The 24,595-nt window shown below is 31.0% G+C and overlaps 1 protein-coding gene across 1 annotated transcript in view; it reads right to left on the bottom strand.

The window, feature by feature from the left end:
• Window positions 1-24,429, bottom strand: part of MICAL-like (protein) — a 175,745-nt gene extending 151,316 nt beyond the window's left edge. Inside the window, exon 1 of the mRNA XM_088261593.1 lies at window positions 24,155-24,429. The gene's annotated coding sequence lies outside the window, so the exon portion shown is untranslated. The remainder of the gene's footprint in view (window positions 1-24,154) is intronic.
• Window positions 24,430-24,595: the final 166 nt, after the last annotated feature.

Genomic DNA, 24,595 nt, shown 5'->3' on the forward strand with positions numbered 1-24,595 from the left:
CATGTTGTTTTTTTATTCTTGTCATATTTGCTTCATTCTATACAAACCTTAGTTGTGTTTAATGTTATTTCTTACTATCCTGTTAACCATGTTATTCCTTTACTTTTAATAAATTATATATTTTATATTTACCTTTGTGATTTTCCATTTTATAATTAAAATGTAACTTTGTTTTTAAATCACTTTAAATATTATATAATAACTACATAATAATGTCTACCGGTTTCGAGGCTAATCGCTTGTTTATCAAGACTGATTAATACTAAAAAGTTTTAGTATTAATCAGTCTTGATAAAGAAGCGGTTAGCTTCAAAACCAGCAGACATTATAATTAAGTTATAATATAATGTTAATTTTTAAAACAAAGATACATTTTACTTTTATAATAAATTACTTAATTTACTTTGCTATAATTTTATTTTAAATATATTCTAATATTTACGCAACTTTTTACGCAATTTGGGTTATTATGCTCTTCCTATACCCTTTGTTAAAAATAATAGTACATAATAATAATTTTAAAAAAAACTAACTAACCATCACGCCGCTTCCCCGCAGGGGTAGGCAGAGAGAATACAGCGCCACACCACTCTGTCCTTGCAAACATTATTCGCCTCTTCCACGTTCATGCATCTCCTCATACATACCCGCCAATTGTTAATAATAATTAAATTAATTATAAAGTGTCATTTTAAATAAATATCGTTTCAAGGGCGCATTAAATGCGTATTATTATTATTATTGACGATTTCTTATGCTATGCACTATATGCGAGCTTTATTAAAATCTAAATGATGTGCCGGGTTGTGGTCCCGTGGTTAGTGTCGCGGACTCTTGAGTCAGAGTTTCTGGGTTCGAACTCACTGTATCACAATTTGATAACTATTTTTAATGAGCCGCTTAGACCCACAGAAATAGTTGACATTGAAGAATTTTTGTAAATAATAAAAGCGCAAGTATTTATCTTTTTTTTAAATAAAAATAAATAAAATGTAACTGACAAACTTTGCTGGATACTGCTTCCGACATTAATCTGTCAGCTAAAATTCTTCTAATGATAATTTCATTAAAATAAAATCAAGCCACAATGGTGACAAATAATGTCCAATTATTTATATTTTTAAGATTAAAAAAAAACATTTAGGAAACTTATTCGCAGTTTTAAAATTGTTATTATCAGTTTTTCAAACTATGCCTTAGGATTAGTGAGTCAGAACACAAAAGGAAAACAAAATAATAAACCGGCTAGCACACCTCAATCTGAGATAGATATACCAAATGCAAATAAAAAATATTTGCGATTACATCAATACTCTTTGTACGCAGTTAGATTATTTACAAAAACGAAGTACATATATAATATCATACACATAAAAATTACGATAATATTCAAGCAATTTAAATATGATGTATTTTTATTTTTATCTAGATGTACGCGACCACGCGTTGCTGTGGCTCTTCGATAAATGGAAATGAAAGAAAAGAGAGAGCACTCATTTCTAATATACATAATTTAACAATACAGTAAACCTCCATATAACGTTGAGATAGGTAATAGGTTATACTAGGGAACGTTATAGGGGGGTAATTTTAAATTTGTATTTTTACTTTTTAACCAGCGGAAATGACTAAAATGAGTCGTTATTAAATTAAAATACAATTTAATAACACTATCTCAACGTTAAAGGGGGGTTTACTGTACATCATTTTAGCAGCTGGCAAGAAACATGCTGTTTACTCTGAGCAATATTCGGTATTGAGTGTGTTGATGTTACATTCAATAGATGGAGCTGCCAATGCAATAAAAATATGTTTAAAAAACGTATTTTTAGGTGTCACAGATGTACACAAAATGCACGACTATGCGAATGCAACGTTGTTTAAAAAATTTAAAACAATAAACCAGAACTAGGAATTTTAGAGATAATTCGTTTTTCGTGTTTTATTTGTGACAGTTAGTAACGTAGTAAACATATTAACGTATAAAGAAAATTAATTATAAGCCGGAAATAATAATGATTAAATTAAGAATAGTAAAAATAAAATGTTGCAAAACTCGCGGCAAAAGCGAAACTTCCATTTCCGGTATGGACAGAGAATTAAGCATTTAATTTATTCCTTACTTTTTAATTTTGTTTCTACCTATTTACTTAAAAAAGTAGTAATAGGTACCGTAAATTCGGTAAGCGAGAGGTAAAACGGTGTAACTCCAATTTTTTAAATAAATCTCAAGTTAATTTTTCAATATTATCTATTTATTTTAAATGGTACAATTTATCGACAGTTATATTTTTTTTAAATACTGTAATTTGATATAATTTAAGCATTAAAAATTAAAAACTTGTTTAACACCACATTTGAGTTTATGTATATAAATACGACTAGTTTCGATAACCTGTTGATAAGATGTTCTTATCAATAGGTGAAAATAAAAATATTTTATTTTCATTTAGTTTATATTTTCACTAGTTGATGAGATCATCTGTAGTTCTCGAAACTAGTCGAGATTTTACATCACTAAACTCAAAAGTGGTATTATACAAGTGTTTTGTTTTTAAATTTAAACCATTTGCTAAGATAATGAAAAATATATTATTACTTTATTTGAAATTAGTGGCCTACTCATCAGAATGTGTACATTTATAGAAATGATAGTATATCTAGCTTTTATCTTTTATCTCCAAAACATCGAATGTAGTAGCAGATTACTTGGAGATTGCTTTCGTGTTGACTGAAATTCACATATTATGCTATCGATTTCAGCAAAGAAAAACACTAATTTAGCACTCCAGTAAAGTTGGTATTTTGGAGTTACTGTCGTATACCTTTTATACAGATTTATTTTGCACGTACAGAAAATTGTACTGCGCAAAAAACGTCACAAAATATTTTACCAAAAAACTCCTTCACAAATAAGTAAACAAAACGGCATTCGATTTCGCGTCAATTTGATATAACAGAACTTGACCTAGTAATCGTAGTATTCACAGTGCGATGGCTGCTAGATGTATCCCAGGTGGATTGGGTGGGTTATCGTGCGTGAAAGATTACCTGTCTGATGTAAAATCGATCCCCCAAATCTACGAATTGAGCCCCCGTGACCAAGAATAATGAGCACCGATCATAATACGAATTTACAACAGGTTTTTATCACGAGCTTCGAATTACGACACTGCACCAGATAATGCGAGGTTCAATACGATTTGGGTGTATCAAGCGGCGTCGGATTTGATCCAATGCAGTTTTGTAATTTGATCATAATGATGACAAAACGTCTCTGCGAGGAATGACCGAGATACATTATTCAACTTGACATCCTGTCTGCTAACAACCATCTTTTTCAGACTGAGTTCAGTGTGGTTGATTATTTATTTCATACAAGCAAGAAGTAGTTTTGCAATTTGAATATATATGTATGTAAGTATATAGAAAATTGTAGACATATTTAAACAAAACAAATTAAATGTTTTTGCAGATATTTTGCAGCACATTTTATAAAACTTCATAAAACTAGAACATTATTTTTAAACCGCCTTTATTTATGGTACCTTTCTTCAACCGGTTTCAACAAGAACCTTGTACTCTTTAGGGATGGACATGTAGTTACAAGTTTTATTTTATAAAGTTTTCAAAACAAAAACGTTTTATTTTAAATTTTCATATAATTCAATCTGTGGTTAGATCCTGAACGCTGTTATAGGTATATAACTAAGTAGATAAGAAAGATGTAGATATTTTTCGCTCTGATGTTTTAATATGCTCGACATAGGTAGATAACACATTAACTACGTATTGTGGATAATTATACATCTGAATAATCATTTCATATGATTTTGTCATTTTTATTAACTAAATGACTCTTTGCTCCATGTTTCCGAATGATTACAACTTTTGACATTGTTTCTTGCAGACATATTTTATGGAATCTTTGTAAATACCAGTATTTCTTTTTAAAATGTTGTAACACGTGTATCGATGCATTCAGCATCATTATTTAACACGGTGCTGAATGCATGTTATGCATAACCCGTGTCACAACAGATTTTGAGAAATAGTAGTATTTACCAAGTAAAATTCGAATTAAAAATGGATTGATATTACCACAAAGTAACTGCCGAATCAATTAAGGAAATTATTTTGCAGAAAACGAAACTAATGTTAAATGTGGAAATTATAAGTGGGTTATGTTCTATTATAAAATCGCATGCAAATGAAGTAAACGCCGTTCAGCAACAATGAACTGGAAATAATTCAAAATTATCATCAATTAAAAATTAAAAAATTTACAAAAATAAAAGGTAAAAAAACGAAATAATTGCTCAAGAACCGAAAGAACAGTTTTTGGCCGAAGTGGAGTACTGTATTACAGGGGTAATCGGAGCACGGTGTGACGGGCCAATCAAACTGGGAAACTGGTCGATCATTATCGATCCATCAACCGGCGAATAATAAACCAGTTAGTCTGGATGTGTTTGGTGACCCACTAGAGACGTGCAATCATCCGATGATTTGTAGATCTTTTATTATGATGAACGACCTTCGCAATGTAATGACCGGGCCAGTTTGGGCATTTAGGATTACTTATAAGGTTGACCCTTTGCTTTCTATGTACAGGTAAGCCATAAAACGTAACGGTGCTTAAGTGCCAAGAGACGTAGAGGAAAATAATCAGAATGAAATGGTTTCGGAAGATGACCAAGAGGTGAAGAAAATGTTCCATATTTGCGAGTAACGCGTTGCACGAAAACTCGTGTACAGTAGCTAAAAGTGTGCACTACTCTAAAGACGTCAGTTTTTATCTCTCTGAGGGAAAGAATTTGAGACAGTAAAAAAAAACCAGAGTTGCACAGAAATTTTATTTGTTTAATACTTTACTGATCTATAATTGTGTACTGACAAATCGAAGACTGCTTGATGGCTTCGCGAAGTATGTATGCGACGCTTATCAGTGAACGTAGTCAGCTGTTAAGATAAGTGGGAGATAATATATACTTCTATGATTCAAGTAATTTTTTTGAGGTGGTAAAAACACATCCCATCTCGCATATGTGTATCAAAAAGGTGGGACCTTTTGAATTCCACCGTCTCTAAAGAGTTATGAAAAAAAGTCATAGAAAGATGCACACACTCCAAATGGCATAGAAGGTTTGTTGTAGAGATATGACAAGAGTAACTGTTATTTCGTTTGCCTGATTGGGATGATATACGTTGGTTTTTATTGATTTTAAATTCCATCCGGCTTAAGTTTTTTTAACGTCAAATTTATTTAGAGCTATTATAGAAATACTGATTGGCGCGATAAAATATCGAACCTAAGAACCGATTATTTTTCTTAAAAAAGGTGATATATTTGTGTTTTTATGAACATATATACGTATGCATAAATATTTTTTTATGAGCCTTAGCAGCTCATTTTTAGAAACAGCTATTATCTTTGATTTCTTTATAATGAGGTTAGGATCCTTATATCTTAAAGAGATCGATCTCTCTCAATCCAACAAAGAAAGGAATAATTGAATAATTAAAATAGTAGAAGAATTGATATTTTAAAATCAAAATAAGCTTTGTGCGTACAAAGATGTCAAGCTAAAAGAAAATCATGCCAGATCAAACAAACTAACTTTGGAAACGAGTGAACCGACCAATTAAGCTAAATTAGTACTATTTTTTTAGGTGGAAGAGATAAATATGCGGAAATAGCATTAAAATCACGGTAATTAACGAACAGTAAGCAGAATGCAAAGAGAAGACGAGAAACGTGTTGATTTCATTATAATACTGTAACCGTGACGAAACAAAATATATTTATGCGTTTCAAGAAAAATAAACGGCAACTCGACACAGTTATGTAACAGAAGTAATTTGGACAAAGAAAGTTTTTTTAAGGAATTAAAATTAGTTTGAGCGTATAAATCGGTTCCTGGTTAAACGAGTAAGGAAGAAGAGTAGTATATGCATTGAACAAGAAGTAACGTGCAATTTCGGAGTTGGAAGTAGGTACTGGAAACTTTGCTGAAGCAATCGGTCAGTCCCTTTGTGGGTGAACGCTGAACGCGAATATTTAATTGACCCTTCTCTGTAATCTTCTCTCGAGTTTTTCGTGCTGGCCTGATGCAAATTGCCCATACCGGTCACGTCTTTTGTACTTTTGTATCGTGTGTGATCTCCTCACTGCTGAAATTCCAAAACGATTTCATATACTAGAGCAGCGATTCTCAAAGTGTGCTCTACGGAGCACTGAAGCTCCCCAGGACTTCCGCCGAACAACATCATACATCCCATAAAATGGAAACAATTTTATCAATTTAAAATAGAATCAATAGAGTGTATTTTGTGTATTGTATTTATGTGTGTTGTTCTGTATACCATTGTAGAAGTCAGTATGGATAAAGTATCTATTTTTATTGAGTTAATGATTGTCATTAACTTAGTATAATTCAATAATAAAAATAAAACATGATTTTGCTTATTTTAGGGTTCCCAAAAATATTCAGTGTTTCAAAAGGGTTACGTCGAGAAAAAAAGTTTGAGAACCTCTGTTTTTACCGCTATTATTATTGTCTTTCTCTTAAATTTGTTTACTTAATAATCGAGCGCGCAACACAGCATGGATATACGACAAATTGATCGACCGATCGATTTGTTGGACAACGTAATAGTTTTCAGCTTAAAATGTCAATAACTTAACGAAATAAAGGCATTTGAAATTTACATAAAATTTAACATTTTCGGTATGACCTAGTTCATTTTAATTAATTGACTACGCTTGAGGCAGTTTTTCAATACGAAATTTATACATCGTAATGATGAAAATTATTTCAACCATAATTATTGATTTGATAATACGAAATAATAGTATGTATTTTAAAAAAAAGTTTATTAACCTTTTTTTATTCTTAAGCAATTCGACAAATAAATATAATTTTCTTCCCTCGATACATCGAACGCAGACCGCCAACATGCAACACAACTGACTATCGAATGACAGTACAAGGATATGGTACGTATGAAAGAATTTCATAATTAAAAAAAGTCAGGCTTATTTAAATAATATGGTTAAAAGACTATAAAATTTAAAACGTAGTAATAATGAGATAATGAAGAAATTAACATCCCTTTGAAAGGCCGTAAGGCAAAGTGCCTCGTTATCCAACAAAATCTCCCAGTCAATCTATGATACAAAACGGCATATTTTTCACGACTGTTAACATCGCTATTCTTTGGGCCGATGAAGTTATCATATTTTGACGGTAGACAATTTAAAGATTCTCTTTGGTTTATTGAATGTGATGTTCGCCCTTCGGCTATGCGTTTGAGCAGCCGTCCGTCTCTCTGAACTTACGGAGTAGATGTCAGAATACTGGATATCGTATACCCTGCATTAACATGGTAACTGCAACGGGCTCAGAATCGTGAAGAAACAATATACTGACAGGCCAAAAAAGTAAAATAATTAACAAAAGCGTACAACATTAAATATTTAGGTATACAAATAGACAAAAACTTAAAATTTGTCAACAGAAAATATTACAAAAAAACTTCAAAAACTTACATCTTTGAAAACAATACGTAACATCTTAAAAACAAAATAATTAGTACAAATTTACAGCGCTTTATCTCATTCTATTCTACAGTATGGGATTGTTGGTTGGGGTGGTACGAGTAATGCATTATTAAATACTGACATTGTTGCACAAAAGTCAATAATGAAAATAGTACAGGGTGGGGGCGTGGTCACTTCCTTATTTTAAAAAATCATGACGCAAAAAGTATTGTCAGTATGGATGCAATTCTTTTTCCTATTTACAGAGACAAATTTCAAGTTTTATTTTATTATGTTTTCAAAACGACATCTCGAAGGCTGTTACTGTTCTCATCAATGCGTTAAGGTAGGCGAATTTTTACATTTCTGTAAGTTTTTCCACCATATAGAACAAAACAGAAGTTAATTGAAGTTAATTCAACAAATTACAACTTATGACAGTCAAAAAACTATATGCTACAACAATCCTTACATATGCATTTAAGAATTACTCTCACACAACACAAGAAAGCCCTTCTTAGCAAAGCATACAAATTATAATTGACACACTTTATGGTAACGTACAAGTATACAGAACTAAAAGATACACACACCAAACAAAACCTTACACATACCTCTTTTGGTCAAAAGAACTATGATTATTATGCAATAAAGTTGTACAGCCTGCTTTCACTATCCATAAAGTCATTTAAAATAGAAATTAAATATAAGAAGAGATATTTATAAATGGATAATGGGAGTGGGTAAATCTGAAATAGATCACATCATGCAGCCATGTCGTATTGGATTGCATATCGTAAACAATTGTCTTTCATTACAATTTTATATATAAATATTGTAAAATGTGCCCTCGGCACGGGAAAACTCAGTGAGGGCAAATTAATGTAATTATGTGTTTTATGAAATACAAATACATAAATAAATAGATTACGCATCTCATTCAATAAAAAGGCGAAACATATACAAATGTTTTTTTTAATAATACGAATTAAGCTAACTACTTGGCGTCAGAAAAATCTATTGTCAGTGATGCTACCTACCTAGAAGCTATTCAGTTCTGCGAGTACTTTCAAACAATGGTATCCGTTTACAATAAATACAATCGCTGATTCAATAATAGTTTTAAAAAGCTCTCATTCACTAAACGTTTTGTTGCTGACTTTTACAAAATCAGGTCACCCGACCTAATGACTACACCAAAACATTCAAAAGGTAAACAAACATTTGAAATGGAATTAAAAGGGAATAATAAAGCGTAAATAAACATTGATCATTGGATATATATATATATATATATATATATATATATATATATATATATATATATATATATATATATATATATATATATATATATATATATATATATATATATATATATATATATATATATATATATATATATATATATATATATATATATATATATATATATATATATATATATATATATATATATATATATATATATATATATATATGTTTATATATGTATTTAAATGTGATCGAACACACGTGTGGCTCCTTGCGCAGCCTGTCAGTACTGACTTTTATATTGGAGAGTACACCCTTAACAATGCGATGATATTGGAATTAGATTTTTTTTAGAATATATGTGTATTGAAATTTTTTGCTATTTTTTAAATCAACCTTCAATAACTATTTACTTTTTTTTATTTTTTATTTTATTTTATGTATTAATTGTTAAATCAAACGCAGATTTCTTGAGTCTACAAAGTTGTATTTTATTTTTAAAAAACACATAAAAATTAATATTTTGACAATAAATTGTTTCGCCTAGTTATTGCATTTGCAAACGTATGACTTAATTCTTTTCTTTTCAAAACCATATATTTATTTCCGAAAAAAAAAATATTTTTTCATTATGTTGATTAATTCAATTTTTTTTTTGTAAACTTATATGTTGAAAAAACATTTTTATCATCTTGAAACTCCTTGCCTTTCAATTACTCTTTTCTTTTCAAAAACATTTTTTTCAAAGAATAACTTATTTTTTCATTTGAAAAACCTTACCTTGGTTACCTGGGTTTAAAGAAAATTATGTTGCGGGCTAACGATTATCCCGGCTTAAAAGTAAACAGTAAAACATTGTATTATTTTAAAGGATTTAATGTTCGAATTCTTCTAGACGCCCTTGATCCTCTTTAAAAGTTCATGCTATTGTTTAAGAACCGAGAGTTCTCTTGTAACTGTACTTTAAATGGCGAATTAGCCGTTAAGAGGAAGTGTTTTCATAGGTCAAAATTCTGTTGCAAAAAAAAGGGTAAACAAAACATCCACACAACCACCGGAGATCCCGAGTCCGCTAGGAGACCACAATGGATCAACGGTAAAGATGGTATCTTTTCATCGGTCAGACTGATCGATGTAATGATGGTTCGCAATAAATTAAAGTACCTACCAGAGAGCGTAGCCAAGGTGCTGCAAACTTTAGCTTCGAGACCAGAACAGCATTAGTACTGTTACCATTCCGAAGTGTGACCCGACAACAAATGAGTCGTACTTAAAGTAATCATCTTGTGGTCTATTGTTATTTTTTGCTGTCATGTTGTTAAACGTAAGCATCTGTCACGTGTTTCAGCGCATCAAAAAACTTGATCGATTGTGTCACATTCGTGTTAGCCGTTTTTATTGTCATTTTAAACGTTTAGGTACCGTAAAGCCAAATTCTTCTTTCATTTTGTCATATCAACATAGATGTAAAAGAATATGGAAGTCTGGATATTTACGGAGATTATAGGCTGGTTAAGTGATTTACCATGATTGACAACTACACCTCTCAATTTTTTAGAATTCATTTTTCAACATTTTGGGTGCGTTTAAATACTTGTTCACAAATCTGTGTGCTTATGATTAACATTTTGTGTAGTTGTAAGTGTATGAATACATAGTGCTATGGTAGTAATGTGAAGTATTTTTTGCATGCAGGTGCAGTGATTGTCCTGACGAAGAGACGGGTCTTGAAACTGGTAGGTAAACATCTCGGTGAGTGAGTATCTTCGATCACAAACTATAATGGAGGAGATGCATCGAAATCACGACTCGTTACGTGGCATCTTGAACTTTCACACTGTATAGTTACGTAAGCGAATAGTAATAATACATGTAATGATCTAATGATATTTAATTTCGCATTATGACATCACACAGCGTGCCAATGTTGGCAAATAATTTCTCACATTCGGTTGAACTTCGTGTTCCAATTAATCAGTTTTTTGCTCTCTGGCTAGCGACCCGACGGTGTCCGACTAGTTTTTATGCATGAAGACCTATCGATGGATATTTTATAAAAACCCAACAGCATTCTGTATAATAAGGTCGTGAAATTATATTATATTGTTTGTACCGATACCGTAATGGATACTTTCAAATGACCCCGATTGTACAGGGGTTAAGGTTTTAGAAGTCAGGGATTAGGATACCGGTAAATTTGGAAATAATTCCCTTAGTTGAGGTCAAATTAATCCAAATGAGATAAGTAAAGTCTTGATTGACCATATTTAATCTTAAGTACGGTGCCACCTCGCTAATCCGAACGTAAATCGAGCAGTGAGTTTTAGGGAATCGTTCGGATTACAGAGTGTTTTGTGAAAAATGAGAGAAAAAAGGAAATTTCGTTAATGAAAGTACCTACTGTTTATTTAACATTTTTATTTAGGTACTGAATGAATAATTTTAAAATGTAACATTTTTATTTTTCCGTGAAAAAATATGATATTTTCTTTTAAACCGACGAACCTAACTGGTGTTCAAGGGCATTCGTCTCAAAACCATCAATTCCTCAGTGTTCTGGACGTCTTCTTCAGCCCAGTTGACGGCTAGGTTAAAAGCTATCACGGCTTCAGAAGGTAGAATTTTTGTCATCAGAGAAGCGAAATCGTTAGCGAGCTGGCACCGTACTTCGATTTATCATAATATTTATACTGTGCAAATACAATTAACGATCAATGAGTGCTTATTTTTTATTCGTCTACTTTGATAGATCAATGATCGAAACCGCTACGCTTGATTAAGCAGCTTACCTCGTAGATATATCTACAAGATTACCGTCTATACAAACACTAAATTAAATAACAAATGGTGTTTGTAATTACACGTCGAATTATCTCGATATCGCAAGCCGAACAATGTATACTATTATCTCATCTATTGGGAAATCGCTATTTGTATGAACTGAAATTGAGAAAAACACGGAATTGTATTTTTAAAGCTCTTCCGTGGCAACAACGATTGCATAATAAGACTTGCACATTTAGAGTTGCCTTGCGTGTGAATTTTGATGTATGCATCCGTTTTTTTTCATTTAGTGATGTTCCTCACATGGAGTTTTGTTTTAATGCAAGTTTAATCTTGAATATGAAATAATTATCTTCCTTTAATTTATCTCTGCTACAAGGTTTGATAATGATGCTATATGCGGAGCAACATATGTCAAGTAAATTTACGTTTACATGATTGTTCACAAATATAATTTAAATCACCATATTCTAACCACAACCGAAGATTCCGATTATTAATAAAACACTTGTTTTTTACCACTTTACATGGTTACGACTAGTTTCGAAAGCAGCAGATGCTTCCATCTACGGGTTTCAATATAAAGTTTTCAAATATTTTTCCCTTTCATTTAAATTGAAATTAATTTATAAATTCATACCCATTTTTATTCAAGCAATATTCCTCCATTTTTTCTGTAGAGTGTAGTTGATTAATTACATTTAGATCAGTGTTTATTTTTTCGATTTAGATTAAAATTAAGCATGGATATAAAATATAGCAAAACATTAAATTAAATAAAAAAATTAAATATTTTTTGAGACGATATTTTGTAACAATGACTTTCTATAAATTAGAGAAATATAAGTATTGTTGTTATTAATAAGAAATACATACATCGCTCACTCCTTTCAAGAACGTCATAAATCAAAAATCGTCAATTTTCAGTTGTGCATGTTTTCAGAATGCCCAGAAAATGTACTGTATCTGTATATTTTTTACTTAATATTTACCCGCTATAGGGCTGAAAGTGTTGTTTTTGCATTTTGAAGAAAGGGTATTGTTTAATTACTTTTTTTAAATATGTTAAATATTTTTCAAATGGAGAAAAAACCTTCAGGTTTTACCTAAAAAAGATCTGTTGCACAATAAAAAGGTCAATAAGTGGCTTGATATTTATTTTGAATACATTGTATTATATTTTTAAACTTTAAAAACGTTCTCCTGAAAAATAAAGTTTTTTGATTTATGACGTTCTTGAAAGGAGTGAGCTACATGTCTAATCGTACAGTGGACCATTGTTCCGCCGCGTGTGTGCCGCGGCACACTGGTGTACCGTGGTGATAAGTCGGTGTGCCGCGGAAAAAAGTCTATTTTTGTGAAAATAACACAATTGCTCAAAATTTTGATTGCCTGTGCTCAGTTAAGTAGGCTCACATTTCGTATTAAACATAATATGTTAAATATGTTAACATAATATGGTAATATGCACCTCTGAAATTTCTTAATTTGGTAGGTGTAGACCAATATGGATGTGTTCTGTAAAAGATGCATCATTCTTTTAACGAGTAAAATTTGTATATAATATATAGACACCAAAATCTCTATTTCGTTATGTTACTTATGAAGTATTATGTTATCTACCTGAATGGATTTTAAATTGCCCGTTATTTGCTCTGAATTTGATATGCTAAAGGTGAATACGTTTTGCGAAAATCAATTAGCAGTTAGTCTAGACGCTTGTCCATCCAGGCGATTATTAAATTAACGATATACGAGTATGTTTTCTTTGAAGGCCATATGTCGAGATATATTGTGTTAAATATCGCAACAGACCCAGGGCAATTCACAGGGCTAAGAATGGTGAACGGTACACGGAGTATAAAGTGATCAGTTAAGTCGGCCAATGCCAGGTATAAGCCTTTTTATAAAAATATGAATCGTCTCTATTCGAATATATGTATTGATGATTGTATTATCTCGTATGATATGAAGATGTTCGATTGAGATAAAAGGAAGAATGCAAGGCTGAGATAAGCATTATCCATAAAAATAATAAAAAAAGGTTTGTTGAAATGGTTTGGGCATGTGAATCGAATGAGTTAAGAAAGGACAGTAAAACAAATTCATGAGGCGAATGTAACTGGTAATACAAGTGGTAGAATTTCGAGGAAAGCTTGGCATGATCAAGTATTCAAAATACTTGAAAGTGTCAAGTCAAAAGTCGTAATAATAGGCGGGTGTGTTGTATGAGAACATGCATAAATGTGAAAGCGGCGAAGATTGTTTGGAAAGACGCATTGGTGTGATGTTCTATTCTCTTTGCCTACCCCTGTGGGGAAGGATAGTCAGTTAGTAAGCTAGAAGACATCTAACTGGCTTTCGTCTGCACAATCGCAGTGATCGCCCTTGAGCAGGTACCCCTGCGGGAAAGCGGCATGATGATGATTTTTTCTAATATTTGTTTTAGCTTACAAACTAATCAAGAGAATGAGTAATAATTGATCGAAGATCATCTCGTGTTTAATCAATAATTAATTCTTCAGGAAACATCGTCATGTTAGCCTCAAAAAAAGAAACAATTCAATGCCAATCGCTTTCCCATCAGATGAAATCACGACATAATCAAAATCGTGGAATCGCTTCCTGCAGCCTCTCTAGGCACGTTCAAATATTATTTTTATAGACACCATCGCGAAAAAAAATACAGCAGCACGTTGATAAGACGAAGTGTATGTAAATTTTTAGTTTAATAAAAAAAGATAACCAATTCGGTAATTGAATCTGTTATACTAGTATTATCGTTTAATACACGAGCGCACTTAACAGATAATAAATGTGTAAACTACGAATTTATTGGAAAACACACGCTTCAAATGACCAATAAGTAATGCTTACTTTGCATTTTACATAAATTTGGCGTATCTCGATAGCCAATAAACAAAAATATACATTTTTAATGAACCGTGTTATGAGATGTTGAGAACTGATGTTTTTACATATTACCAAATACTATGTATTACGAGAAATACATTTTTACCATTAAATTAATGTACGAAATAGATTCTGAGTGTTTTATGATAAAATTTACTCAGATTTGGATGCTTTTTACATACAAATTACTAAATACTATTGCATTAAATACAGTTTTACAATGAATTAATGTAAGAAAGAGATTCTGCGTGTTTTATGATGATATGGTATATGTAATAGTGAGATTGGGATGTTTCTACATACATATTACTAAATACTATTGTATGGAATGTAGATTTACCAATAAATTAATGTAAGAAAGAGATTTTGCTGGTTTTATGATAATATTATATATGGCATATCGCTCACTCCTTTCAAGAACGTCATAAATCAAAATACTTGATTTTTCAGGAGAACGATTTTAAAGTTTAAAAATAAAACACAATGTATTAAAAATAAATATCAAGCCACTTATTGAACTCTTTACCGTGCAACAGATCTTTTTAGGTAAAACCTGAAGGTTTTTTCTACATTTGAAAAATATTTAATTTATTTATAAAAATAATTAAACAATACATTTTCTTCAAAATGCAAAAACAACATTTTGTGCCCTGTAGCGGGTAAATATTATGTTAAAAATATGCCTCTTTTGCTGGGATATAGTACATTTTCTGGGCATTCCGAAAACATGCACAACTGAAAATTGACGATTTTTGATTTATGACGTTCTTGAAAGGAGTGAGCGATATGTGATGTTGGGATCGGACGTTTCTACGAGTACATACATATTGTTTAAAAAAAAATAATGTAAGAAACAGATTCTGTGTTATTATAATATTCTTCTCTTCAAACCTTCATACGCCCCCCAATGGTGCATATGACACTGCATCATATAAATGCAGTGTTATATTGATCGATAACACATGAAGGAAAAGTGATCAGCCCTCCGCTTCAGGTGCCAGTCCAAGGTTATGTTGAATAAATATTAGAGTGAAAAAATCAATTATATTTATTTAACCCCCCCTGGGAATCGATCCCGGAACCTCCAGAACGGTGGCCAAGCGTGCTGACCATTACACTACGGAGGCGGACAGGCGGCTATTATAATATACATATATATTTCAGCTTTTTTTAAATATTCAAACAGTTAGTTTTATGATCAATTTACAGCATATTTTGTTTACACATTGTAATTAATTCATTCAACTGTTTGAAGGCACGTTCAAACGATTTTGTAGAAATCTTATACAGGAGTTTATTAGTCAACGATGTACCTTTGTAATCTATTCCTGTTTATTGTGGTCAACTTTGTACTTATGTATATATATTTATAAAACTATACACGTTCGGGTGGTCGATTACAATGGATAGATAACGCGTTACTACAAAGCGTGGATAACAGTAATAATTGGTTATGCGCGAATCATGCAAAAATATATAAAATGGCACGTAGCAAGATTTATCCTGGTGTATTGATATATTTTATGCAGAATAAATAATATTCTTATACAATTAAGTGAATGAGTACACTAGTGAAGAGTATAAGTCCACCTCCGTAGTTTAATGGTGAGCGCGTTTACCTTCCGTGCTGGAGGCCCCGGGTTTGAATACCTAGGGGGTCAAAATAAATCAAAGTATTTTTTCACCCTAATATTTATTTAATATCACCCGGGACTCGCACCTGAAGCGCAGAACTGATCATCTTGCCGTCATGTAATTAATAATCAATGTAATAATACGTCGATGTGATATAAAATCAATCCTTATTGGACCATGTTATGCAGTAACCATCCAACTCACAAATTGGCAAGCTGAGATAATTGTATTTGAAAGTTACAGAATTAAAAAAAAATAATACCTCTCTTAAATGATAGAAGTAAGGTTTGTTTTAATATTACCATAAAGAAGCATTGTTTACTGTGTTTTATATTTAAAATTTTCATTATTTTTGTCAATAAGGTCACTGTTCGGTATTTCATTGGTTGAATAGTTACAGCAACATTTAAAAAAAATATAGAATGAACACATTTAACCATCTTGGATGGTTTCAGCGAAATTATTATTTTCTTTCTTTCTTCTAATTCAAAGTCGAACACATCCGAACCACATGATTTTTTTCTACAATATGTATTTTCAAATATGTAAATAATTTTATCGTGAAAAATGCTGAAAGCTGTCATAGGTTGACATGAATGTTTATTACATATTTTTTTACATGGATTATTGGTTGTGAAAAAATTTATGGCGATGAACTTTTGGGTTGGGTGTCTAATAAAATTAAAAATTGTTGATGAAGTAGCATTCATCAAAAAGTAAAATTGTGCAAATTCTGGGTTGGGTGGTTTCTGCATAACACGGTCCAATTGGGTAACCGAAACGTAACAAATACCCATTAGGCAGAGCCATAATTTCAAACAGATGTAGGTTGACTAACTCCATATTTATAACTGAATGGGTAATCCCCTTAAAAAAGCTATAAATCATACTATTATTTTAAAACAAGACATGTAAGAAGAATCTGTATTAATTGATATTAGTAATGTTAGTAAATAACCACTCACCGACTACTTCTGTCTACCGGTTTCGAGACGTACCCGTCTCTTCGTCAGGACATACACTACAATTTAACAATCATGCGAACAACACTACACCACACCCACTTAGTACTATTCACATACACTATCACTACACATGCAAAACATGCAGAGCGAGTTGTTAGTCCCACCATGCTTTTGGGAAACTATGGTGGGACTAACAACTCGCTCTGCATGTTTTGCATGTGTAGTGATAGTGTATGTGAATAGTACTAAGTGGGTGTGGTGTAGTGTTGTTCGCATGATTGTTAAATTGTAGTGTATGTCCTGACGAAGAGACGGGTACGTCTCGAAACCGGTAGACAGAAGTAGTCGGTGAGTGGTTATTTACTAACATTACTAATATCAATTAAAATGTTTGACCACAAAGTAAATGCTTTGAATATAAATAATATAGAATCTGTATTCATCACGAATAACCCATTAAAATGTTGCAAATAAGTGATAATGCATTATGCGTACCTACATTATTTATTGTGTTGTTAAATATGTACCATTTGGCTTTGTTTAGACACACCTACACATGATATGTAAAAAAAACACGATGAAGGCATACAATATAACAACGCCCTCCTCCTTAGTGTAGTGGTAAATGCGTTTGACTATTACATATTCGATTCCCGACTGGCTAACCTTAGATATGAAACATATCTGAGTAACGAATAATGTATGAAAACATAATCATTAGTCTCTCAGTCGAATTAAAAATAAAAACAAAATAAACATGATGTTTATTTCAAAATAATATATTTTTAAATGAGTTAACTGAAAATAAAATATTAATATTGACATCTCAACATAAATAGATGCATTCCCAGATTTCCACATTTTCCTTCATCTATGTTGAGATTTCATATAAATAAAAAAAAACTCTCAGTGGACAAAGTGGACAACCCCAAATTTGGATGCACTAAAAATATTGTGAATTAACACAATATTTTAATTTTATTAATTATGAAGGATAAAATATTTCAAAAAATTTATATGATTAGTTTTTGTCAGGAAACAGGGATTCAGACTTGTGTTTTTCTATATGTAAAAAAATAATGGTCAATAATAATACAAATACTGATAAATTATATTATTTTTTGACATCTCATCAAAGATGAAGAAGAATATGGAAGTCTGGGCATTTACGGGGCTTACGACCGTCATAGGCTGGTTTAAGTGATCACTTTACACACGTGTAACATTCACCAATTCTACCCATTATTGACAACCACACTACTCAAATTCTTGGAAGTTCTATATATATGAACCAATTTAGAAACCTTGTTCATGAATCACTAGAACTTCACTAGAAACATCTATTGGTGAGATGTAAAGAAGCTTTTTATTAAGCAGAAACTCTTATATTAGTATGTGAGATCCGAATCCTGGATTATAATCACACACATGAGAAACGCCAGAAAATACCATTTTCATTTTTATTATTAAGCTTATAATTTGACCAGATAATTTATTTACAACATTTTGAGTGTGTCCAAATACTTGTTCACAAAATCTGGATTATCTCCAATTACAGGAGTTATTTTCATATTATTTTTTGACATCTCATCAAAGATAAATTATCATTAATTAAATCATCTGATAAATTATATTACACCATTTTCTTAAACTTCAATGGATTAGACTTAAAAGATTATTTAAAAATAAAATGTGCTAGGAATAAAAATAAGTATTGGAAAAAATAATCTAGAATGAAAAAAGAAAGTAAATTGCAACATAACCAATATTTAGATATAAAATCAAATGAACGGACTTAAAAATTAGTAAATATAGACATTGTAGCATAAACAAAGAAATATGGTTTATACTAAAAAGTCGGCCGGCGAGGTAAAAGATTATTTAAGGTACAAAGGTAAACAATTTCACTTCTTTAAACAGTTTTAAGTGTTCTTTAGAAGCGAACAACTTTCTATAGCATCGCTACCTAATTCAATTATATTTAAAAAAAATTTAAACACGTGTTCTTTTCGTAAGCTCATTTTATAAAAATGCTTTTTAATAAACATAATATCTAATTTTAAGAAAAAAGTGGTATTTGCCAAGTAAAATATCAATTTAAAAAAATCTAAATTCATAATATGTAGTTTGAAATCTTATCGGAAATCTAATGGATACATTTTTTTATTATAATATTATATATTTATTTGGCATTAATTTTGCGGTATAAAATAATGATTGAAATATTAATAATAAAACACTCGTATAAGACCAGTTTCGAGTTTATTAATGTAAAAACGACCAGTTTCGAGAACTTGAACGAGATGTTCAGATCAAAAAATGAAAATACAAAGTTTGCATTTTCACCTGTCGATGAGAACATCTGTAGTTCTCTAAATTAGTCGAGTTCATATTTAAAAAAAACTCTTAAGTGGTGTCATACAATGTTCTATATCCCAGCAAAAGCAGCATATTTTTAACTTAATATTTACGCCCTACAGGGCAGAAAGTGTTGTTTTTGCATTTTGAAGAAAAGGTTTGGTTTAATTATTTTTTTTAAATATACTAAATATTTTTCAAATGGAGAAAAAACATTCAGGTTTTACCTAAAAAGATTTGTTGTATAGTAAAAAGTTCAATTAGTGGCTTGATGTTCATTTTTAATACATTTTATTTTATTTTTAAAGTTTAAAAACGATCTACTGAAAATCAAGTATTTTGATATATGACGTTGTTGAAAGGAGTGAGCGACATGTGTTTTATTTTTGTATTTATAATTATACATTTTTATGTTCAATTTTGTTTAATGAATTGTATTATGGTACATGTATTCAGTAAACTGAATTCAGGAATGTTTTTGTACAAGTTGCAGCACTCGGACATACTCGGTCAGTAACTGTTCATTAACATTTACCTTGATATCGCCACTTCATCGGTGATCAGTCACCTGCCATTCCATACACGCACTGTGTCTCTCACATTGGTAAAATGGAGGTACGAAATAAACTAACTTATTCTTCATTTGGTACAACAGCTCGATTCCAAACACCATTGATATTGGCAAATCCTTTATTTCAGAACAATAAACTGTTTTTACATTTGCTGATTTTGATTTTTATTACTTAGTATAAGATTTGCCTCTGTAGTGTAATGATCAGCACGCTCGGCTACCGTTTTGGAGGTCCCGGGTTCGATTTCCAGGGAGTCAAATAAATATAAGTGATTTTTTCACTGGATCATTACCCTGGATTGGTACCTGAAGCGGAGGGCTGATCGCCTTTCCTTCATGTGTTAACGATCAAGATAACACCGCGTTTATATGATGCTGTGCCCTATGCACCATTGAGGTCCGGATAAGGGTTTAAAGAAGGATACAATTTGATATTTTGACATAACACATAAACGGGGCAATATAAATTAGCCATTATTTTTATTAATAGTCTTTTTATTTAAAAAATATTTTGGGACTAAGTTATAAAAAAATATTAATAACCTTATCATCATTTTTAATCTACTCTTTTTTAATGACAATAAAAAAGGTGCAAAATCGTTTGTTATTAAAATGGAACATATTAACTTCAATTAATCCAGAGAACTTCAAACAAATTTATAATAATCATTTAGCAATTAATATAAAATTAATATACATATTAAAATAAGAAATAACATTTATTTTTTTGCTTCTGATGTTTCTTTCACATCTATTTTTAAAGTCCTAATCTTTTTCATTTAAAGCTACTTTAAGATTGAGAAGTAATAATAGCACGCCATTTTTGTAACAAGGGTACAAAAGCAGGTACAAGAGGCCAGCTTTGCTGTGAAGTGTTAAGTATGACGAGATGATTTGTTTATTTCTATTCACATGGTGCCAAATCCCATTGCGATTGTTGGGTCACATTTTTTGTGCCGGTTCCAATCTCATTAATAATGCCGGACCATAAATCACGTCCCCGACACAAAGTTCTTTGTGCAGTTTTTAAAATCTCCGGCAAGTTTTCCGAGAAGTGGTGAGAATCTTGTATTTAGCGTGTGATAATAAATGTCTCCCTCACGTCCGTGTTTATCTTATAAGGGTATTATTTATTTGAATTTATGATTTTATCTCTGGGACCTTCGTCAGTTTTGATAACCGTGGCAATATCATATCGCTCACTCCTTTCAGGAACGTCATAAATATAAAAACTTGATTTTTCAGGAGATCATATCAAGCCACTTATTGAACTTTTTACTGTACAACAGATATTTTTAGGTAAAACCTGCAGGTTTTTTCTCCATTTGAAAAATATTTAGTATATTTAAAAAAATATTAAACAATACCTTTTCTTCAAAATGCAAAAAACATCTCTTTCTGCCCTGTAGCGGGTAAATATTAAGTTAAAAATATGCCTCTTATGCTGGGATATAGTACATTTTCTGGGCATTCCGAAAACATGCACAACTGAAAATTGACGATTTTTGATTTATGACGTTCTTGAAAGGAGTGGGCGATATGTTGATTCCCCGTTTGGGATATCTAAACACAGGTTAATTTGACGTTGATTTTAAACGCTTTGGATTAGTGTGTTATTCTCAACATTGCCACTTTTTAATGTTATTTGAAGCACGCTTTCTGAATTTTGCATATTTAATTAGGTAGATAAACGTGTTATACAACAAATAAACCTTTTTAAATGGCGTCATTCTAGTCGTTTAATCTTCCCGAGAGAGTCGAAGAAATGATAATAATATTCATAGATTTTATTACATATAATACATGGCCAGATTTGTGCATATATGTATGAGGAATACAACAGTAGCGCCCTTGGGACGATATTTTGTAAAAATAGCGTTATATAAATAATAATAATAATAATAAAACCCTTACCGCACCCCAATGGTGCATAGGGCACTGCTTCATATAAACGCTGTGTTATCTCGATCGTTTACACATGAAGGAAAGGTGATCAGCCCTCCACTTAAGGTACCAGTCCAGTGTAAAATTTAATAAATATTAGAGTGAAAAAATCACTTATATTTATTAAACCCCCCTGGGAATCGAACCCGGGACCTCCAGAACGGTAGCCGAGCGTGCTGACCATTACACTACGGAGGCGGACAGAATAACTTATATAAATAAGCCAGGTTTTATTATTATTGGCTTTCTCAGTACCAAGGTTTTTTTTCTATTCATGACTTTGTAGTTCATTTTGGCGAACAGGCACGCAACTGACGTGGAACGAACGCAGTCGTTGAATTGAGGGTTAATTAGCACTGTCTTTACTGTACTTTTTTATTTAACCTTTTTAATATTTCACATTGTTAAACTTTTACTATTAATACTGAATAGCATTTTTGAAATCGCAATTAATTCATTTGACCGGCGACCAGTTTCTTTGTTACCCACATCATCATAATTAAAATTAAATTATAAATTTAAAGCCTTCTTCCTGCAAGCATTATTCCTTACTTTTTATTTATTTTTCTGTGTAGTGTAATGTACTAAAAACATTTAGATCAGAATTTTGATCTTACGTTTAGTAAACAGTTTCTGGTGAAATAAAAAAAACACTTTTATTGTTATATAAAATGCAGTTCTACCAAGAAATGTCAGTAAAAAGCCAAAAAAATTAGAATGAGACTGACTGAGAAAACGGAATATAAATTAGATTAGATCTAATTTGTTGTTGTTTTATCGTTATAAAAAAACGCAGTTCCACCAAGAAATGTCAGTAAAAAGCTTAAAGATTTAGTTTGACTTAGAAATCGGAATAAAAATTAGATTAGATCTAATTTGTTGTTGTTTTATCATTATATAAAACGCAGTTCTACCAAGAAATGTCAGTAAAAGCTGAAACACTTAGTTTTTCTTCGAATCTTAACTTTTGACCGAACAAAGGGGTACATTTAATTAAATATTACGTGTGCGGTGGACGACTTTTTTCCATTTGAAACGGTCTTCTGTTAGACTGACTTGGAAATGTAAATATAAATTAGATTAGATCTAATTTATTTGATATGAATGAGTTAATAAATGTATCCATTTATTCGGAACCTGCTCTGTTTCTCGATATCCGAAAGAGTAATATGCAAATGAGGCTGTTTATCTGTTCGCCTTCCCAGAAGTAGGGTGCATATTTTGATAATGAATTCAGTTTGTTTACTACAAGTGCTTTGATTCGTTTCGGCCTGTCATATTTGTAAGATAAACAGAGATGGTGTTGTGACTCGAGAATGCAACGTGAATAACGCTAACTATGAATTTCTACCCTAATTAATTAATGACACTTTTAAATTTGTATTATTAATTGATTTATGAAATTTTAATATTTTTTGACAATTTATTTAAATACTAATATTTTTGAAATTTATTATTATTTTTTAAAAATTATATTTTATTATTTTTGACAATGAATTTATTTCACAGAGTTATTTGATTTTCCATTTATTAATGTATGTATTTTTAATAGAAAATTATATTTTTAATAATTAAAATGTAACTGTTTTAACATCACTATAAATTTATTTTATAGTGATTTTAAAACGTAGTTATATTTTAATTATAAAATGGAAAATCACAAATATAAATTATAGTGTATTTTTATTTTTTTTACAATTAATTTAATTTATAAAGTTTTTGAATTTTATTTTATTAATTAATTAACAATATTTTAATATTGTATAAGACTTTATTCACCGCGTAACTTCTTCCTATCACATTAATATATTTTTAAATCTAGACATTTAAATATGAATTGGCTATGTTTAGTGAAATGAAAAGAAGCATAAAGAATAATTATGTTATTTTTTCATTAATTGTTTTGACACCCATTTTGAGGTAGTATCTATCCATTTAAAAAAAAAATTGGTGAATACCACTTTTTCTTGAAATCTTTTGTTACAAGTGTTTTGACGCATTCAACATCATTATCAAAGACCCTAAACATTGTCTTATTTTCAATGAAAACCAACTGTCATTTTAGTACGAAAAAAAATTGCCTTCTTTATTAACAAAAAATATATAAATAACTAAAATGTATATGTATATAACAGAATAACAAACCTGATCGTTACTGAAAGGATAATAAAATAAATAAAAACTTACGTTTGTTTTCTGTCCCTCGAAAAATAAATTGAAAATGCAAAATGCTGATAAAAATCACTATCAGTATATATTTTAAAAAATCACTATTTTGGATTTATTTCACGCTTGTTCTGTGAATTTTAATTTAATTAAAAATAAAGCACTGTTTGATTTCACTAGAACGTTTTTATACGATTTTTTCAGTCAAAGATACTCGATAATAATATCGCGAGTGTATTCGTAAATTTTCTCTTACACCACCGACGTGTTGCACGGCCGAACTGTAGATTCAGAATGACATGTAAACAATCTATACCACCACTTGCTATGACGGCGATAAAACCGTGCGTATCGGCGCTGGGGGAAACGGGCGAACGAGACAAAGCATGACCCCGTGAAGTTTTCCCCGTGCGTGAGAAGGAGACGGGAGATTCACGAAGCCTCACGGAAAAATACGAACGC

This window comes from Brachycentrus maculatus, unplaced genomic scaffold, assembly GCF_059751285.1.
Source record: "Brachycentrus maculatus isolate JH-2025_06_01 unplaced genomic scaffold, ASM5975128v1 h1tg000159l, whole genome shotgun sequence".
Taxonomy (NCBI): Eukaryota; Metazoa; Arthropoda; class Insecta; order Trichoptera; family Brachycentridae; genus Brachycentrus; species Brachycentrus maculatus.